This window comes from Colobus angolensis, unplaced genomic scaffold, assembly GCF_000951035.1.
Source record: "Colobus angolensis palliatus isolate OR3802 unplaced genomic scaffold, Cang.pa_1.0 Scaffold301, whole genome shotgun sequence".
NCBI classification, from domain to species: Eukaryota; Metazoa; Chordata; class Mammalia; order Primates; family Cercopithecidae; genus Colobus; species Colobus angolensis.
This window is the reverse complement of record NW_012116278.1, coordinates 4,131,406-4,137,112: the sequence shown is the minus strand read 5'-3', so window position 1 is coordinate 4,137,112 and position 5,707 is coordinate 4,131,406.

Genomic DNA, 5,707 nt, shown 5'->3' with positions numbered 1-5,707 from the left:
TCTGCCTCAACAGGGGGAGCAGTAATTCCTACCTCTAGGGTAGTAGGTTTGGTTAAACAAGAGGATTCGGTAGAGTGCCTAGCTAAGAGTGGGGATTCCAGAAGTAGCAGCTGCCGTCTGGATGGCCAGGAAGGCCTGGGCAAGGACAGAGGGAAGAGAGAACATAAATACCAGAATCCCGGGGAGTGTCCCAGGAGAGGAGGCAGTGGGGTGCTGGCTAGGACCCCAACTCCCCCACTCCCCAGGGATTCAAATTTCAAACTCCACAGGACAGAAAACCTCAGCATTCCTACAAGTGCCAGTGGGCTCTGGCCCCTTGCTCAGGAGCAGAAACCTGGGTTTGGAAAGATTCGCAATTGCCCAGCGATAACCCCAAATAATCTTTCTTGAAACCACATATCATTTTCCTCTTAAAGAAACGCAATCTCTAATTAGAGTTTTCTCTGAGCATTTTCTCTTTGAAAAAAATTAAAAATGTATAAACCCTCCTGTATCGTGTATGTATATTTCATTGCTGCATAATTGGGATCTTTGTCAGTAACTGGGGTAGCGAGCGACAGCCTTTTAATCGGCCACAGATGCTAATGTAGAGACAGACATTTTCCTCCTCTTTCCTCAACTGTTCCAGCCAGAGACTAGAGTCCTCCTTAATAAGTATTTATGCCAAAATCTTTTTTGGGGAGTGGGGGAAGAGAGAGCAGCTGTAGCATAGTTGAAAGACGTGGCTCTGATTACAGTCGCCAGCCAAAGGCGGGGGGGATCACTTTTAGAGTGAAACAGTGTTAATCAAGTTAATCACAAAACCCGTGCTATAATTGCTTCTGCTCTCAGACAAAATTTTACTTTTATCTAAATTACTAAAGTGAGGAGAGAGCAATCCACTCTAATTTAGCTTTTGAGCTAAGGAGAAAGCGTGTGTGGAAGGCTGGAGAGGTTTTTAAACATCAGGAGAACTCATGCCATGGAATTCAACTCTCCTCCTCCTTCCCTCCCTCCCTCCCTCACTACCTCTTCCCACCTTCCCTTCCTTCCTTCAAGACAGCTTAGTCCAATGGTTGAAAGCTTGGACTCCTGGATCTGCCACTTAAGGCTGCGTTAACAAATTCCTTGGTCTCTCAGCGTCCTCAGTTTCTTCACCAGTGAAATGGGGATGATCTACCTCAAGATTGTGGGACAGATTGAATGAATTGACAAGGATGACATGCTTGGTGTGTGCTTGGCATGTGCATGTGCACACACGCATACACACCCCAACACTCAAGAAGTGTTAGTTGGTATTGTTAGCTCTCCATTTTTCCTTCCTCTCTTCCTTCCTTTGCCTCTGCCCCCTCTCCTTCCTCCAACCCCTCTCCCTTTCCCTTCTTTCCCTCCTCTCCTCTCTCTTCTCCTCCTCCCCTCTCTCTTCTCCTTCTCCCTCTTCCCCTCCTCCTTCTCCTTCTCTCTCCCCTCCTGTCTTCTGACTCCTACCTCCTGTTACTAAGCACTCACTCTGTATGAGGCATGACCTGTCTTCAGAAACTCACAGTCTGGTTCTCAATCAGTTCAAATACAAGCAGGGAATGAGTAAGGCCTCAAGGTAACAGAAAAAGAGCTATGGGTTTGGACCAGAGAGGACCCCTTCTTCCAGAGGTGACATCCAAAAGGGTTGAATGGAAAATGTGGTTTTGTACCTGGGCACACAGCTACAGTGACATAACATAGAGTTATGAGGGTGGGGGAACTGGGACCAGATAGAAGGACCAGCATGAGCAAAAGTCTGGAGTGGGGAGCAGACAGTTCAGGGATGCCGTGGCAGTGCTGGGTGCCATCGGCTGGGACTCAGTCCTGATGACAGGCCCAAGCTATCATTCCTGCCCTGTGCAGCCCTCAAGTTTCATCCAGGGCAGCTCTGAACATGGGCAGAAGAGAGGTCTTACTTTCCTCAACCTCCAGGAGACCCCGGGTTGGGTCCCGCAATGGCCACTCGTTGTGTATGAACACAATCCTGTCGTCATCAGCTGTCCTACCCCACCTTCCCTCCTCCAGCCTCACTTTCTCCTGCAGCAGCCTCTTGGGGTCTTCCAAATTCATGCTTAGTCCAACGAGGAGCGGATGCCATCCAACTTGCCCGGAAACACAGATTAGAGAAAACACACACAGTCAATTTAACTGGCAATTAAACAGGCTCCCCTATGTAATTAGCGTCAAGACAACTCACAATTACTACAGGGCGCACATTCGCAGCCGACGCTCCACATTTATATAGAGCGACAATTACTGGGCGCTAATATCTTAACAGGAAGCAGAGGAAATTTGTGAAACCATTTCAAGGAGGCAGCCCATCTTGTCCCTTTGCACTGTAAATAACTCCTTTGTAAATGCAACTGTAAAATTAAAGAGGGAAGGCTTGAAATGATGCAGATGAGGAAAAATATTTACTCTGTTGAAAGTAAGTGATTGCTATTTTGAGATGACTGATTTCAGGAGACTAACTAGTTGTGCCATATTAGTAATAACAAACACACATGCTGAAGGCTTCCCTTGTGCCAGGCCCATTACGGACTTTCTTGCATCTGGGTTTCACAATGACTGTCTCACAGAGACGGGGAACCGAGGTCAGGGAGGTGGAGAAGCTTGCCAAGGTCACACAGCTCACAAGGCAGGCAGCAGGACATAAACCTGGGTCTGACCCCAAAAGCTTCATACAAAATCCACCTTGCACATTGCTTCTGTCTGTGCCACCTGAAAGAGCTCCCACGTCCACTCCCAAAGACTAGCAAATGGGGAAGGCAAAGGCCCAGAGAGGAAGGGGTTTGCCCCGGGCCATACAGCGAGTTCATGGCAGAGTGTGGCCTGGATCCCAGGGGGCTCATCACTGGCCCTCTGCACTGTAACCTATAGTATATACAGAAAATTATGCCTATGGAAAGCCACCAATGAATGTCCCTTCTGGTAAGACCATCTGCCCTAGATCTGCCTTGTAGGTCTAAGGTCCTTGTTCCCAGGAAGAGAGAGGCCTGAGATGGCTTCAGGGTCAATAGATTCCACACAACATAATCAAGCAAGAGAACATGTGAAACCAGCAAACACTGCTCTGGGCACACAGTAAACATTTTCCTTTCTCTTCTCTTCTTTTAACCTTTAGAAATACCCCCGAAAGGAATAGCAACAATCCCGTAAATTAGGAACCCAGCAATTAGGACTATTTGGTCAGATATAATATACAAGCTTAGCTCATCAAAGGACTTCAGCAGTAAAATCTACCCACCCCGAAGCCTGTGTCAAGTTGGTGAACACATCATTTAGCTACTGCTGCGTAACAAACCTCCTAAAAACTCAGAAGCTTAAAAACAGTGACATATTATCGCTTCCCCATCTACTGGTCAGCTGGGGCTTGATCTGGGCTGAGCTTTGCTGGGTGCCCCTTCTTCTTGCCACAGGTCTGTGACTCAGCAGGCAGCTTTGCTCCACGTGTCTCTCAGTCTTCTTGGATCAGCAGGTTGGCTGGGGCACAATCCTCTCATGGATCTGGTAGAGGCTTAAGGGTGTAAGCAAGGCCAGGTGCAGTGGCTCGTCTGAAATCCCAGCACTTTGGGAGGCTATGGTGGGCAGATCACTGGAGGTTAGGAGTTCAAGACTGGCCCGGCCAACCTGGCGAAACCCTGTCTCTACTAAAAATACAAAAACTAGCTGGGTGTGGTGGTGCCTGCCTGTAATCCCAGCTACTCGGGAGGCTGAGGCAGGAGAATTGCTTGAACCCAGGAGTCAGAGGTTGCAGTGAGCCAAGATCACATCACTGCACTCCAGTCTGGGCAACAGAGCGAGACTCTATCTCAAAAACAACAACAACAACAACAAAAGCAAAAAAAAAAGTATAAGCAGAAACATGCAAAAAAGTCCTGGTCTTGGGTCTGTCACTTCTGTCCACATGCCGTATGCCAAGTCACATGGACAAGCCCAAGTCATACGGCAAGTGTGTGGACGCAGGGAGCGTTAAGAATTGGGAGACAAGGGCATTCAATTTACCGCAGTGGAATAAAACAGCAATGAAGTCATTTTCTTGTTTGAAAAAATCAGTATTTGATGGAGAAGGAGCTAGCAGCTGGAAAGATACGACTTAAAGTTTTAATGTATTACTCTGTAAAATGCGGATAATCACAAATAGCTCACAGGGCTGTTGTGAGGTTTAAATGAGATAATCCATCTAATTTACCCAGCACCAACCATGCCTGACAAGTCACAGGCACTCAGCGATCACCCATCCCTAAGGTGACTGACTTGTGCCAGTTTACCTAGGACTGTCCATCCTGGGAACCCTCTCAGTCCCAGGCAAACCAAGATAGTTGGTCGCCCTGACTATCCTCATCACTAAAATAATACGTGTGAGCTAATCTTTATTTGCCAGGCATACTGCCACGTATGTGGGGAAGATTCTCTCATTTACCCCTTACAACCACTGTAGTCAGCAAGGGGCCACAATTTTGATGCTGCTGCCTACAGACCTCAGGGAGCACCAGAGAACATGGAGGTCAAAGATGGACTTTTTCATGGATTCTTCCTTCAATGGGCTGGCAATCTAGGAAGAAAGAAATAGATGAATAGTAACAAGCATCACACAAGGGAGAAAGTGATTCTGGCAAATCCATCTTCCTCAAGGATAGCAAGGCAGGGATTTTAAAAAATTAACATTCACATTCCTTTATAACTCCTTTTTTTTTTTTTTTTTGAGACAGGGTCTCACTCTATCACCCAAGTTGGAGTGCAGTGGCATGATCACGGCTCATTGCAGCCTCAACCTCCTGGGTTCAAGCGATCCACCCACCTCAGCCACCCAAGTAGCCGGGAGCACAGACGTGCACCGCCATGGGCCCAGCCTGTAGCTATTTGTCTTGATAGCCAAGGTTGAGTTTGGCTGTGGAAATTTAGGGAAAATTATATCTGACAATGGTTTCCTTGACAAAATGAATTTGACTTAGTTCTCCCACTGGGGGGTCTTGTTCTAAATATATTTGTTTACAAATTGGAAAACCTTTAAGTCACCCAAGGGCTGGTGGAGGCTGTTCAGCCCCTTTGCTCCCGGCAGCCCTGGGGATGAAGAGGAATCTCTTCCTGGGGTGCTCTGGGTCATGTCAGCACTCCCCCTACTTGCTTAGAAAGGAATACGAAATCAAACTTACCAGTCCCATTCATCACCTCTCTCCTTGAGGCTGGGCCCTTCACTTTTACATTTTCATTGTTTTAAAAAGTCATAGATCAAGCAATATATTACCAGGAACACAACACACACATGCAGCATTACCTGGTAAAGCCAATTTTGTACTCAGCCCTGATGTCTTCTGGAAGGGCCAAGCCCGCAAAGCACATTGAGGCACATTGAGGCACCTTGGGTGGACTGTGGTTTCTGAGAAGATCCAAAGGTGAGCTTGGGCGCTTAATGCCTCATGACCTTCACCTGTGGAAACCAGAGGGCTCATCTCGCTAGGTTTCCACTCACCTTCCCTTCGTTTCAGTTTGATAGTGAGTGTTCGCTTTCTGGTCTTACTGGCCAAACTCAGGCTCATTCTCAGAGTTCATTCCTCATTCACCCAGGTTTCACGGAGGGCTCTTGGGACCAGGAGGCCTACCCTCAGCTGCACAGATAAACAGGTCAGTCTTGGAGACACGCAGCCCGACACGTGCGTAGACAATAGCGAGGCAATGTCAGCCTGGAGAGGTCCAAAGAGGGGGC